Here is a 15,414-nt window from a genome sequence, read left to right on the forward strand (position 1 = left end):
AAAGACTTAAGGTCAAAAACATATTCCTTATCATGAATCTTTTTCCTGGCATGTATCTATGTACAGCTTTAAGTTAGATTTAATATAATTTAATACCATTGCACGTGAAGACATTTGTCAGTATATGAATGATTATTCCGACTGTCTTTACCTTCGCAACTGCTGTGCCCATTCATCATCATAAGCAGCTTCACAAGCTGACCATTAACTTGAGTGAATGAATTTAAAAAACAGCTTGAAATGCAGTCATCACAGCAAAAAAAAAATTAGTTGCATTCAAGAGTGTCAAGGCTGGGCGCTGCTGGGTTTTTTTTTTTTGTTCCTCTCTGTTTGACACACACCTACCTGTTTCTGGCCTTCATGCTGTTTCTTTTGTGTTTTGTAATAAATCCCTTTTTGCTTCTGTCCCCCTTCAGTCCTCAAACATGATGTCTTTTACTACATAACATTTTATGGTGAGTCTTCAGGTTCATTCTACAAATTAAAAATAGTCAGAAATATGTTTTTTTGTTTAACGTATATAATTAATTCTTTGGAGTACTCTTCGTCTTTGTCGTGGTTCCTCACCATTTTTGTAATTTACACCCCTGAAGATATGAGAGTTTGATGTAAAGTAGTGTACAACTTGTAAAACACAATTAAGTCTAAGCTGGTATAAACAAAAGAAAGTGAAAATGTCCAAATTGTGCCCCAAGTTTCCATTCTTTGTGTGACCATCATTATTTTCCAGGAGTGCCTTAACTCCATTGGGCATGGAGATCACAGTAAGCTGCATAGCACTTTTACTTTCACTAGGTGTGAAAGGTGAGTTTAACTATCCATTATCTTTACTTTAACCTATTTTATTAAACTGATGCATTAATGTTTAGAAAGTATAGGCAGCTACTGTACATGCTAAAAGAATAATCCCATGGTTTCAAATAAACACCTCCAAACCCACAAGGACATGATCGAACATATTTAGCTAACGTGATTTATGTCTAAATGTGTCTGCCCTTGAAGAGCTCTGACTGAAGAGGTGGTGAAGATTAATGAGTGATCAGTTTCCCAGTACACACAGATGGAGGTAACAGAGGTAAAGCAGCACATAACATCAAATTTTATCAAAGCAGAGGTGTTTTTGGGCAGCCATCCTCACCAATTTCTACAGTTGTGCTGTGGCGTCCATCCTCACCAGTTGGTAATGCTGCTACTGTTGTAACTTGCAGAACTTCAACTTTGCAATATAATGCGACATATACAACATGGCCAGTTGGCATAAATGCTTGTACACTGTAAAAAAAATCCCGTAGTTTTTACGGAAAAAAACTGGCAGCTGGGGTTACCAGAACAATTCCGTAAAATATACAACAAAACAGTAATTGCTTTTACTGAATAACATGTACATTTTACAGTTTAAACCAGCATATAACACACTGGTCTTCTGTTATATTTACTGGTTTAAACTGTAAAATGTACGTGTTATTCTGAACAACATGTCAATTTTACAGTATAAACCAGTAAATATAACAGAAGTCCAGTGTGTTATATGCTGGTTTAAACTGTAAAATGTACATGTTATTCTGAACAACATGTCAATTTTACAGTATAAACCAGTAAATATAACAGAAGTCCAGTGTGTTATATGCTGGTTTAAACTGTAAAATGTACATGTTATTTGGTAAAAGCAATTACTGTTTTGTTGTATATTTTACGGAATTGTTCTGGTAACCCCAGCTGCCAGTTTTTTTCCGTAAAAACTACGGGACTTTTTTTTACATTGGACATCAAAACCCATTTGATTTCACTAAAACATACACAGTATTTTACTACAAAATCACCATTATTATAGGACTACTATATTGGAACAGAAATAAAGGCATGTCACAGATATTCTGTTAACCACACAGACTTTATTGTAAAAACAAAGCCCAACTTTAGTTAACCACAAGGCTGCCACAGAACCGTCAAACGTATTATCTCAAGAACATTGGTTCACAGCATCAGAATAAAACATGTTTCATGTGTGAGAGTATATGTCTGTGTTAGAGTGAGTGTCTCTCTCTCTCTCTGTGTGTGTGTGACATTGTCATAAACAATGAAGAATCAAAGCCCAACTTTCGGTAATCACAAGACTACCTCAGAACCATCAAACTTAACATTATCTTAAGAACATTGGTTCACAAGAGCATCAGAATCGTGTGTGTGTGTGAGAGAGTACATATGCCTGTGTAAGAGTGAGTCTCTCTCTCTCTCCCCCTGTGTGTGTGTGTGTGTGTGCATATGACTGCATGTAGGGGAGTATGTGTTTGAGAGGATCATCAAAGATGAACCATACTATAGATCATTAATATGTGTGTGTGTGTGTGTGTCTGTGTGTGTGTATATGTGAGAGAGAGAGAGTACATATTCTACAGAGTGTGTATGTGTATGCATGCTTGAACATGTGTGTGTGTATATGTATGTGTGTGTGTGTGTGCAATGCATGTTTTTGTGCATGTTTGTGTCTGTATGTATGTATGTTTGTGGGCGGATGAGTGAGAGAGGGTGGATCATCGAACAGTCTTACTGTGAGCACCATTCATGGTCAGACAAGTCTTGTATAAGTGTAATAACTCTCGGGTTCACATGGAGGCGGGATTTGCTGATCAGTCTTAAAATCAGACAAGAAATCGGTCAAGACAATGCATTTAAAATTTAGATTCCGCTATCTAACTGACACTTTAGTTAGATAGGTAAAGTTTAAGTCGAACATTTACATTAATAACTACTAAAGCAGAACAAGGAACAACACAAGTTGCTGGGCACCTTTGCAGGCCATTTACAATGTCTCTCGCCACTTGTAATCCGAAAGGTCAGAGATTAAGGTGAAGACTCTTGGGTTCACTGGGAGTTGTTTTTTGTTCTTCTTTTCCACCACCTTTGTGCCCTTTTCAGGATTGATGATGAAAAAACACCTTGAAAAGAAAAAACAACATTGAAAACCTCTGTAAATGGAGCCACATACACAGTCTCACAAAAGTGAGTACACCCCTCACATTTCAGCAATTATTTTAGTATATTTTCTTAAGGGACAATACTATAGAAATGAAATATGGATATATTTTTAGAGCAGTCAATGTGCTGTTTGTATAGCAGTATAGATTTCCTGCCCTCTGAAAATAACTTAACATACAGCCATTATTGTCAAAATAGCTGGCAACAAATGTGAGTACACCTTATGTTTTACCAGATGTATGTTGTTTAACCATGCAAAGCCACATGTCCTATTCGTCGTGTTCATGTTTTTGCCTGCTTGACAGGACCATACAAATTTGTGTATCTTGTATTAGAGCAGTTAAAATTTGGTGATTTGAGTCCAATTATCTCATACCAACCACTGGATGTTAAACATGGCACCTTAGAGCAAAGAACTCTTTGATGATTTGAGAATTACAATTGTTGCTCTCCACAAAGATGAGCAAGGCTATAGGCTATAATATTGGTAACAATCTGACACCGATTTACAGTACAGTTGTCAGGGTCATACAGAGGTTTTGCAAGGTGGGTTACACTCAGAAGCCTGAAAATAATCTCACAGCCTAGGCCATCTTTGTGGAGAACAACCAGAGAGTTCTTTGCTATAAGGTGCCATGTTGAACATTCAATTGTATGAGAAAATCGTACTAAAAGCACCAAATTTTAACTGCTCCAAAACAAGATACACAAACTTGTATGGTCCTGTCAAGCAGACAAAAACATGAACATGATAAAGAGGACATGTGGCTTTGCATGGTTAAACAACATAAATCTGGTAAAACATAAGGTGTACTCACTTTTGTTGCCAGCTATTTTGATATTAATGTATGTATGTAAAGTTATTTTCAGTGGACCGAACATATATACTGCAATACAAACACCACACTGACTACTCTAAAATATACCCATATTTTATTTCTATAGTATTGTCCCTTAAGAAGATAAAATAATTGCTGAAATGTAAGGGATGTTCTCACTTTTGTGAGGTACTAGGTGTCTCTACATACCTTTGCAAAAATTCAAGCACTGATGCCAATTCAGTAGGGTGGTGAACGTTGAAACAGTAATAACTGCCGAACATTAGGCTAACAGCAGCGATGAATGTAGTGATGTCATCATTCACAATCTTGCGGTCCACACTGAGCATGAATCGATCAGCAGCATAGCAGGAGGGTCCTGTGGATACATTTCAATGCAATGAAGTTATGTACATGTAGCAAGGTAATAGAGTATTTGCAAATATGACTGTTAGACAAATTGCAGTTTATTTTGTACTGCACTGAAAAACTATTTCACATAGGGTTCATGATAAAAGAGACACTTGTGTTTGCTAGATACTCACTTAATATTATTGTGAAATCAGAGTTGAGGGTTAAGCAGGTGTCTTTCCAGAAGAGGAGGCACAGACCACCACTGTTAAAATATATAAACTCAACTTTATAGATAAACATTTAATCATTAAAGCTTTGAGGGTGTTACTGTATATGAATAAAACTTAAACTTACCACAGACAATGATGCAAGGGGTCACAGGCAAGTTTCCCAACTCTTCATCCTTTTCAAGGCTTGTCTCTTCTACATAATGAAGAAGGAGCGCCTCTTTCTCATCAAAATAGGAGAGAAGTAGAAGAATCAAGTCAAGAATTTTGAGAAGTAGAAGAATCAACCATTTGTCTGTCCTCTCAAAACTTGAAGTTTTGTGACAGCCCGTAAGACATGCTTGTTCCTGGTTGCACAAACATTCCTCATGAAGTTCAACAGCCTGTTTCCCTTTGTGTCAATGCTGTTTAGGAAGATCTCTTTAAGTGGTATCCCTGTGAGGTCTTTAAAGTGCACTTCAGTTCCACTTTCCTGAAACAAAAATGGCCACTCTTCAGTAAGGGTTTTCATGTCTGTTCCTTTGTTGATATCTTTTCGTTGACTCTAGTATGTAGATTTCATGAGAACCTTCACTTCCTCTTTCAGAAATTTGTGCTGTAAAAAAAAAAAAAAAAGACATAGGTACGTACTTAGTTGGACCAGGAATAGTTTGTTGCCCTGTTGTTATTCAAAACCAGGTGTTCATTTAGAATGACAAGATAGTAAGTAAATTACAGACAAACTTTTTACAGTTGTACAGTTACTTTAACGGACATACTAATATTTTGCCTCACTGTTAAAATAAAATGTATTAAACAGAACAAATAACCAAAAATAACAACAAAAAAACAAAACTGCTACTTTTAGGTAACAAAAGTAATAATTATGTCTGACCATTACAGGGATAGTTCACCCAAAAATGAAAATTCTGTCATCCTTTCTCACTCCCAGATTGTTCCAAACGTGTATGCATTTATTTGTTCTGCTAAACACAAAGGAAGATATTTGTAAGAAAGCCAGTAACCAAACAGGCAGTAAATGGGAATGAGATCTGCTTGGTTACTGACATTCTTCCAAATATCTTCCTTTGTGTTTAGCAGAAAAAGAAATGTATACACATTTTGGAACAATCAGAATTTTCATTTTAATATTAAACCATCCCTTTTTTGTAATGGAAACAAATACTTGGACTTACTGGTCTCCTTTAGAACAGAAATAAATTTCCTGGCTTGAATCTTCTGGGGACTCCACTCCAAGTGACTTTAAGGTGTCCTCAAGAGATTTTTTAGTTGCGATTGAGAGTTCAGGTAATACAGCATCAATGGCATTGCTGATGTTTAAAGTGTTTAGCTCTGAATCACCCATTTCTGAAAAACAACCAAAATAATAATTCACATAAATTATAAATTAACCAAAAAATGTTTTGTATAACGTACCCCTGTACATTACTTCTGCTGGGACTTTGGTATTCTCTGTAAATCCAATCTGCCTTATTGCATCTTTAACAGAATCACCATACAGCTCTGGGTAAAATGCAGTGCATTTCCCTCAAACTTAGATCACACATTGACCCTTCTGACAGATAGGCCTGGTACATTTGATGCCTTTCAGAGAGAGTGGAGCACAGGTTTTTGAAATTCTTTAAGTTCCTAGCACATCTTTTAAAGTAACTGTGCTTACTTTCAAAGCGCATTGTCCACAACCTGATCAAAGGACCAAACTTTAAAATCAGTGCAGGGTAATGTCGCAAGTAGTGATGCTTAGGCTTTAACCTATGTCCTGGAAAGAAAGAAAATCTACAAGCAAGATATTCTTGGATAAGAACGTCAAGGTACGCAACCTCTGGCAATGAAATTTTCTGTGCACAAATGAGCTCCACAATGTCTTTTAGCTGAAGGGTCAACTGCCAAACATCATCTGTGGGCTCTTTCACCTTGTCACACATGATCACAGGAAGAAGTCTTAGAAAATTCCAGTTCTGAATAGCCTGACCAGAAAGCTTTACTCCATTGGAGTTTACTGCACATAGCTTACTCAATGCATCAGAGCCACTGTACTTAAATTTCTTAATGAGTCTATTCAGAATTGAATAAGTGAACCACTTTTTCTACTTTATGAAGTACTTCAGGTAAAGGCCTAAATCATAGGAAAGGATACCCTCAAAAATGTCATGGCCTAAACAAGGTGGCAGGCCAGGCACACAAACATTGAAGTAATTTAATGAATTAAAAATTGAGTCAAATATTATACCTTCAGCGTTTTGTTGTTCTTCAGACTGTAAGAGTGCGCTGAGGTCCACATGCATTTGGATCTGTTTGAAAATCTGTTCGTGTTATCCGGCAATACCTGCAGAAATATTCAGAAAAACTGAAATTTTCTGTGAATCCACCGATATTATGAGACCCCAAATTGTCCCCTGCAATGCACAAAAGAGTCCATTTAACTTAACAACCTAAATGCTGTTTCACATCGTGCTTGCAAATCTTACTAAGTTTTACATGCGCTGCGAAGATATATAATAATGCGCCACAAACAGGGTACATGCTACTCGTGTTTAAAACCACACACTTCTTCAAACAATTTAATTCAACTTACCAATTTGCCCAGACACATTTATATTACTTCACATTCCCACCAGTTTGTAGTTCTGCTCAGTTAAAGCAATAATCGTTCGCCACTTGTCCACTGCCGACGTGCTGAAACGCAAACGCTCCGCGCCAATGAGAGCTCAGCCAATCAAATTCTTTGTCCAAGGCGCAATTTTATCATGATTGGACGATGCTTAACGGTTATCTTTCAAATACTTTCAACTAATTCCTGAGAGCAGAGACAAAACAGAGCGTAGAATTTCAGATTTCGTTTCACACACCCTTAAAAAGTAAAACCACTGCTAATTACAGCAAAACAATACACTGGACACAGGCAGGACACACCTATCAAAACACACAATTTTAACATAAGAATAGCGCACAAAGTTACAATCTTTTCTGGTTATTAGCATGTTGACTAAAGGCTGATTTGTACTTTAAGCATGTGTCATGTCGGGGTGTAGAGGGAGGACGGCTTGCAGGAAACGTCTTGTAGAAATAACTTCTTTACTTAATTCAAACGAGAGCTCTTCACATACACCAAGGGTGTACTCACACTAGGCAGTTTGAACCGTGCCCGAGTGCGTTTGACCACCAAAGCGCGGCTCGTTTGACTAGTGTGAGAGCTCCGAGCCGTGCCCGGGCGCGGTTCGCATGAAGTGTGAGCGCTAACCGTGCTGAAGCACGGAACAGTACGCGTGATGTCACGTTTTTGCGACGTTCCAAAACCAACATGGCGGGGAAAGGGAAAGGTGCAATGTTTGTTGGAAATTTGGGCAGATGAGAGCATCAACAACAGGTGGACAAAACGCATAAAAACTCCGATATGTTTTGCAAAATACGGGATTATCTTCTTCATCGGGGATACCAAAGAACCACCGAACAGTGCCGAGACAAGGTTAAAATACTGCAGGCACAGTATTTAAAGGTGTGGGATGCACCTTAAATCTGGCAGCTCTGCAGACGAAAAAGATCAATTCCAATGGTATTACGCTGTCGACGGCATCAAACCATCTAGCCAACCGAATGCGATCAGCGAGAGCGCCGCTCTTCCTGTTTCTCCTGAAACCCCGCCCACCATAATGACGTAAGCGTGCTGAAAGCATATGTGAGTGCAGGCCAGACTCGTACTCGGCAACCGTGCCTAGTGTGAGTACACCCTTAGAACGTTTCCAGTCCAGAGGAGTGGTTCTTTAAAACACTACAATACAATATTTTATGATAACAACTACTATAGAAATCTATTGAAATCGAACGAGAATTGCTGGTGTCTTCCTCTTGTAAGTCGCTTTGGATAAAAGCGTCTGCTAAATAAAGTAAAGTAAAGTAAAGTAACTACTTATACATTTCCAATGTGTACAGATTACAAGGCATGAATATGTTGAAACGCTTTTCTTCATGACATTTTTTAGAGAGCATTGACTGAAATCAACACAAGCAGGTTTAATAACATCATGTTATCTCATGGGTTTTCACATGTGATGCCATGAGTTTCACACAAGAATGTTCCAAAAACACATTTTTGCACATGTAAAAAACATGAAATTCATGTCTTTTCTGTAATGGATAATACAGTATATTGTTAATTTTCCTGCAATAAACCGTATTTTCGTATGTTTTTAACTGTTAAATGTAAGGTCTTACTCTGTAAAACTGATTACGGTTTTGCACTGTAAATTCTACGGTTATCCCATGTTTTCAGGAATACGGTTGTATCCTGTAGCATTTATACGGTATTTTACTGTTAAATTTACGGACATTTTTTACAGTGTATGGTACAGAACAGTTTGAGGTGAATTACAAAATGTCATTCCCTTTAGGATGAGATGGAAAAGGTTGATCAAAACAGACCATTGGAGTGTTATCTAAAATTATAAATCATCGATTTAGATTACACTCCACAAGATATATCCCACGAGTGTCCTGGTACTCAATTCCCTGATCGTGTTCCTAACATGCAATCTTACTGATATCGGATGAACAGCCAGATGATATCAAGTGCCTGAGAGAACTGAAGTTCAGTTCAAGCTCCCCTTCATTCTGACCAGAAATCACCTTCTGGCCCCCCTTCGCTGCTGTTGGGTCCATCTGTTCTGTAAGGCTTGCCAGCTCCCTCTGTAAGTAGATGTGTAATTAATTTCTGCTCTAAATCAATTTACAGCTCCAATCCATACTTCTGGGAGGTTATGAAAGTTATGAAGAGCCAGTTTGGAACTGTACCAGTTTGGTGAAATTCAGACAGAGTTTGTTTCTGCCATTGTCCATCAGTCCCACATTTATCTTTTTTTTGGCTTTTATCTAACCAAATGGGGGATGACTTCAAAGCCTTTTGGATTTTCAGCAGCTTAAAGCTTATGTAGAAAATACAGCCTGAATAAGATGGTTGTAGTTATTGGATTGTGCAAATTAATATAAAAGACCCACTGTTGCCATTTTTGCCACCATGCTTGGTGTCCCACTTGAAGCCAAATGCCACAAACAGCCCTCAACAATTCCTGTGTTGCTTTATCAGTACTGCACCTGACCTTCTGCACAAAGTGCTCCATGTCTTATATAGTGGGTCATAATGACAGACAATAACCACAGCCCATCAGTTCACATGAAGAGAGAATACAGTGTAAAATGTCACCAGGGTATTTATTAGCAGGCCGCTAAGTGAATTTGTAGTGACAATCACCACATAAATAGACCATTAGACACACAGGGGCAAATCCATCAAAAGTGAGCAAAGAAAGTGGAGTCTGCAGGGAATGACATGCTAATTAGCCATGGGAATAGTGAGAGAATGAGGGCGACAGACATGGGAGCATCTCTGTGTTTGCATGGTCTTACATTTTAGACTGGAATACAATAGTGGGAAAAATCTTTTTTTCAGGTTCTGTTTACCTGTGACACAGAGCCAGAGAATATGAAAAAAGCACAGAAGTAAAATGTTCTCATTAGGTGGACACACATTTTTCTTTATGTCCATGACCATTTGTAGATTCTCACTGAAGGTACCAAAACTATGAATGAACACATGTGGAGTTATGTACTTAACAAAAAGTGGAGACCTGGACTCCACAGTCACCTGAGCCGAACTCAATCAAGATGGTTTGGGGTGAGCTGGACCACAGAGTGAAGGCAAAGGGACCTCTTGAAGCTCATCGAGAGAATGCCAAGAGTGTGCAAAGCAGTAATCAGAGGGTTGAAGAAACTAGAATATAAAACATGTTTTCAGTTATTTCACCTTTTTTTTGTTAAGTACATAACTCCACATGTGTTCATTCATAGTTTTGATGCCTTCAGTGAGAATCTACTAATGTAAATGGTCATGAAAATAAAGAAAACTCATTGAGAAGCTGTGTCCAAACTTTTGGCCTGTACTGTAAATCATAAACTACTCCATACATGGGATGTATGTACACTTAAACACAGCAAGGACTTGAAAAAGTCATATAAAAAAGGTAAAAGGCAAACAAAGAGTATGAGAGAAACAGCTCTCTCCTGATAGACAGTGCATCTGGAAAGCATTCACATTTAATCGTTTTTTTTACATTTATTTAAAAATGGATTAAATTAATTTTTCCAATAAGAATTATACACACAACACCCGATGATGACAACGTGAAAAAAAAGTTTACTAAAAGTTTATTTTGCCAAATTTCATAAAAATATATATATAAAATATTCATATATAAAATATTACATGTATATAAGTATTCACAGACTTTTTCAGTACATGCCACACCTATTCTTGGCCAGTTTCACCCATTCCTTATTGCAGCACTGCCCAAGCTCCATTAGGTTGGATGATAAGTGTCATTTTATAATGTCTTCCGCTATGCCGTGGCTACGTCCAGACGCCTTCCTGACTGCTCCTTCATCCTCACATGGACACAGGTATGACTTTGTGTTGTGTGCGTCTCAGAGTGACTTACAGTCAGTAGTTACAGGGACAGTCCCCTCCTGTAACAATTTAGGGTTAAGTGTCTTACTCAGGGACACAATGGTAGTAAGTGAGATTTGAACCTGGGTCTTTTGGTTCATAGGTGTGTTCCCCACTTGGCTACTACCACACATTTTGCTCACCTGAGTTTTGCAGAAAAAGCATTGATCTTCGTTAGCACGCTCGTTAATGAAATTGTCCCAAAGGTAAGAGTCACACCGTTCTTGAACCAGAAACTGTGGTTTGAACCAGAAACAGGTCGATTCACACTGCGGTTGAACGGCCGGAACCGCTGCTTAAAATGCTGGTCTCACCACCGGGGATAAAGCGGCTTCCTATGGCATTTGCCGCGTGGCGAGAGACGTGAAACGTGCATTCCACACCTGTCAGCAGGTTGTACCTACTAAGGAGGACAGGGACATCATTGAGCATGTCATCAGCATCGCAAGCAGGACGTACGCATGCCACTGCGGCGCGTGAACACCAGGAAAGCAGGAGGTCCATACGGAATTTCCGGATGCCTGCTGCACTGCTGTTTCACCAGCTGTCAGTTGTATTGACCACCATCTTCAACATGTCTGTGGTCCCCACAAGCTTTAAGAAGTCCACCATATTCCCCATTCCCAAGATCAGTAAGCCATTGTGCATGAAGAACTTAGTTGCACTAACGTCTGCGTTTATGAAGGTCTTTGAGAGACTCATCAAGCCCATCACCTCCTCCATCCCCAGCAACATAGACCCTCTGCAGTTCGCCAATCAGGGCAGTGGTGGCCTAGCGGTTAAGGAAGCGACCCCGTAATCAGAAGGTTGCCGGTTCGAATCCCGATCCGCCAAGGTACCACTGAGGTGCCACTGAGCAAAGCACCGTCCCCACACACTGCTCCCCGGGCGCCGGTCATGGCTGCCCACTGCTCACTCAGGGTGATGGGTTAAATGCAGAGGACAAATTTCACTGTGTGCACCGTGTGCTGTGCTGCTGTGTATCACATGTGACAATCACTTCACTTTTATTTATAACTCTCAATTGTACCCTCTTTGATTTTACATGACATCTGGTGGTGGTAGAAGCCTAGTGGGTAACACGCTCGCCTATGAATCAGAAGACCCAGGTTCAAACACTTCCATTGTGTCTCTGATCAAGACACTTTAATTGCTCCTTTCACTCCAGTCACTCTGGATAAGGGCATCTTATAAATGCCATACCTGTAAATGTACATCTGCTTCATACTGTATCAGTGCAGAATCCATAGTTCCCTCTGTCCTCTGTTTAGGTGTCCATGTACCAATATGAAGGGTCCAGGTGGTTTTGAACTTATTCCACTTACAGATTTAAGTGACCCCGTAATGGGGCAGTGGTGGCCTTGCGGTTAAGGATCAGAAGGTTGCCACAATGACAATCACTTCATTTTCAGATGGTGGAGGTCACTTGCTCATTGGGACCTTCAAAGCAGCAGAAATCTTTCTGTAACCTTCCCCAGATTTATGTCTGTGAAGATTCTCAGTCATCCAGGTGAATTTGTCTGAAAGTTGAGTCATGGCAACTGGACTTTCTTTCTTTAATGTAGAGACATTTCATTCTGCATCCACAGAACTTTGTCAATCTGAGGGAAATTGGCTTGTTCCCACAAATTTATCCTCCAGGTTGGTTTCACCTCACTCCTGCCTTGAATAGTCTCATTAAGTGAAACAAAGGCAGGGGGAGGAGGGTGGGAGGATGTGACAGCCCCGCCCTGGCAGCTCCTCCTGTCCCCATTAAGCAGGTCGTTAAATGTGGACGTGTGAATTGGGCATGATTTACATTTACATTTACATTTACAGCATTTATCAGACGCCCTTATCCAGAGCGACTTACAGTCAGTAGTTACAGGGACAGTCTCCCTGGAGCAACTTAGGGTTAAGTGTCTTGCTCAGGGACACAATGGTAGTAAGTGGGATTCGAACCTGGGTCTTCTGGTTCATAGGCGAGTGTGTTACCCACTTGGCTACTACCACCCTGATTTTTCTGGGGATGGATGAAAGGGCAGCATATAGGTTGTAGTTAAATTGTGTCTGAGGCCTCCACCTCTGTGGTTTCCCCCATGTACAGCTCGGAGCACTCTTCATTCACTACATTGCTCTTCTTCTGTTTTGGTATCCGGTCTTTGGGATGGACGAGTCCCTGTCTCAGTGTGTTTGCAGGTTTGTAATGGACCAGTTTGTGTTGTTTCCCGAAAATCATTTTCAGTCTTTTGGACACACCAGCCATTTATGGAAGGACCAGGTTCTTCCGTTGGCCCTGGGATTCAGGTTGTTCTGTAGTCCTTGTCTTGAAGGAGGATCCTGCCTTGTTCAAGGCCCACTTGGGAGATCCACAAGTTTTAAGGGCCGTCTTCAGATGCCTGTCTTCCTTAGTTCTGGCTTCTGTGGTGGTGGGAATGTTCTCTGCTCTATGGTGCAGCGTCCTGATTACTCCTTGTTTGTGTTGTAGTGGGTGATGTGAGTCAAACAATAGATATTGGTCAGTGTGGGTGGGTTTTCTGTGAACCTCTATGTCCAGCTTTCTATCAGTCCCAACAATAACCGCACAGTCAAGGAAGGCTAGACGGTTATTATTGGAGTCCTCCCTGGTGAATTGTATGTTTGTGTCCACTGAGTTAATGTGATCTGTGAAGGCCTGTACTTCCTGGCTCTTGATCTTCACCCTGGTGTCATCCATATACCTTAACCAGTGGGTTGGTGTCGTCCCTGGGAAGGAGTTGAGTGCTTTCTCCACTTCTTCCCTGTACAGGTTGGCAACAATAGGTGACACTGGTGAGCCCATGGCACATGTCTCTGTCTGTAGAAGTCGCCCTTGTATGTGAAATAAGTGGTGCTCAAGCACAAGTCCAGGAGCAGGCAGATCTGGTCTGGGTTGTGGTTGCTTCTAGCAGTGAGGGTGCTATCTTCTTCCAGTCTCCTTCTTACAGCTGTTACGGCTGCAGTGGTGGGGATGCTGGTGAAGAGTGATGTGACATCAAAGGATACCATGGTTTCATCTGTATCCAGTTTCAGCTCCCTGACCTTGGAGGCAAACTCTTCTGAATTGTGAATGTGATGTTCTGGGTGTCCAACCAGAATTGTTCCCAGGTGTCTAGCAATGTTATACGTGACTGAGTTGATGCTGCTGCTGATGGGTCTGAGTGGGGCTCCATCCTTGTGTATCTTGGAGAGTCCATAAAGGTAGGGGAGCAGCCAGGGCGGGGCGGTCACATCTACCCACCCTCCCCCTGCCTTTGTTCCACTTAATGAGACTATTCAAGGCAGGATTGAGGTGAAACCAACATGGAGGGTAAATTTGTGGACACAAGCCAACTTCCCTCAGATTGACAAAGTTCTGTGGATGCAGAATGAAACGTCTCTACCTTAAAGAAAGACTCAACTTTCAGACTTCCCCAGATTTGTGCCTCAAGACAATCCTGTCTCTGAGGTCTACAGACAATCCCTTTGACTTCATGCTTTTTTGAGCTCTGACATGAACTGTCAACTATGGGACCTTATATAGACAGGTGTGTACTAGTGGTTACACACTCGCCTATGAACCAGAAGACCCAGGTTCAAATCCCACTGAGCAAGACACAGGGGGACTGTCTCTGTAACTACTGATTGTAAGTCGCTCTGGATAAGGGCATCTGATATATGCTATAAATGTAAATGATTGTGTGTGTCTTTCCAAACCATGTCCACTCAATAGTTTTTTCACAGGTGGACTCCAATTCAGCTGCAGAAACCTCTCAAGGATGATCAGGGGAAACAGGATGCACATGAGCTCAATTTTGAGCCTCATGACAAAGGCTGTGAATACTTATGTTCATATGATTTCCAGTAAACTTTTTTTTCACATTGTCATTATGGGGTGTTTCTTAGGGAAAAATGCATTTAATCCTTTTTGGAATAAGGTTGTAACATAATAACATTTGGAAGGAGTGATGTTTTGTGCCGAATGTCCTTCCTGACAAAACCCTCCCCATTTTCCCGGGCTTGGGACTGGCACCAAGAAATTTACTGCTATATGTTACTCCAATGGCTGGGTGTCTCTCCTGATACAATAAGGAGAGAACACAAGGCAGGCAGCCACTAGAGCTGGGATCTGAATCAGAATTAGAATCAGAAAACTATTAAATCCCAAAGAAAATTTGACTACCTTCCAAGTGGCTGACAGAACATCAGTTTTTCAGATTGTGTCCTCAATATTAAAGGAATTACAGTAAACCATAATGAACATGTGTCTTCACAGCTGTCAACATCACTAACATCAGCAGGCAAACCAGAATCAAATTGGGATTGTCATTTTTGGCAACATCATAAAACAAGAGTAAATCTGCCCCATGTGGAGCCAGACGAGCTCCACAGACGAGCTGGATGAAGAAGCAGTCCAACACAACATGGAAGAACCCGGGTGCACCCGTCTGGTGCATTGTGGTTCAGGAGAACACCCAGTGGTTGCTTTGGCAGGGGAGAGCTGAAGAATAGTCTCAGAAGGTTGAGCTTCTAGATGCCTGTGAGCTTTATTTAAAAATGAAAGAAG

At 40.4% G+C, this 15,414-nt stretch overlaps 1 long non-coding RNA gene across 4 annotated transcripts; it reads right to left on the reverse strand.

Annotated features, from left to right (window-relative positions):
* Positions 1-2,005: 2,005 nt before the first annotated feature.
* Positions 2,006-8,127, reverse strand: LOC114792792 (uncharacterized). Of its 4 annotated transcripts, none has more exons than XR_003750157.1 (8): positions 7,885-8,127; positions 6,951-7,172; positions 6,606-6,701; positions 5,551-5,722; positions 4,503-4,970; positions 4,340-4,410; positions 4,005-4,173; positions 2,006-2,936 (listed from the first exon to the last, which is right to left on the reverse strand). It is a non-coding gene; the product is annotated as an uncharacterized LOC114792792 (long non-coding RNA). The 4 variants fall into 4 exon arrangements; XR_003750159.1 differs by lacking the exon at positions 7,885-8,127 and having other exon boundaries at positions 4,503-4,847; positions 4,944-4,970; positions 6,951-7,553; XR_003750158.1 differs by lacking the exon at positions 7,885-8,127 and having other exon boundaries at positions 2,006-2,632; positions 2,788-2,936; positions 6,951-7,553.
* Positions 8,128-15,414: the final 7,287 nt, after the last annotated feature.

Source organism: Denticeps clupeoides, chromosome 6 (genome assembly GCF_900700375.1).
Source record: "Denticeps clupeoides chromosome 6, fDenClu1.1, whole genome shotgun sequence".
NCBI lineage: Eukaryota > Metazoa > Chordata > Actinopteri > Clupeiformes > Denticipitidae > Denticeps > Denticeps clupeoides.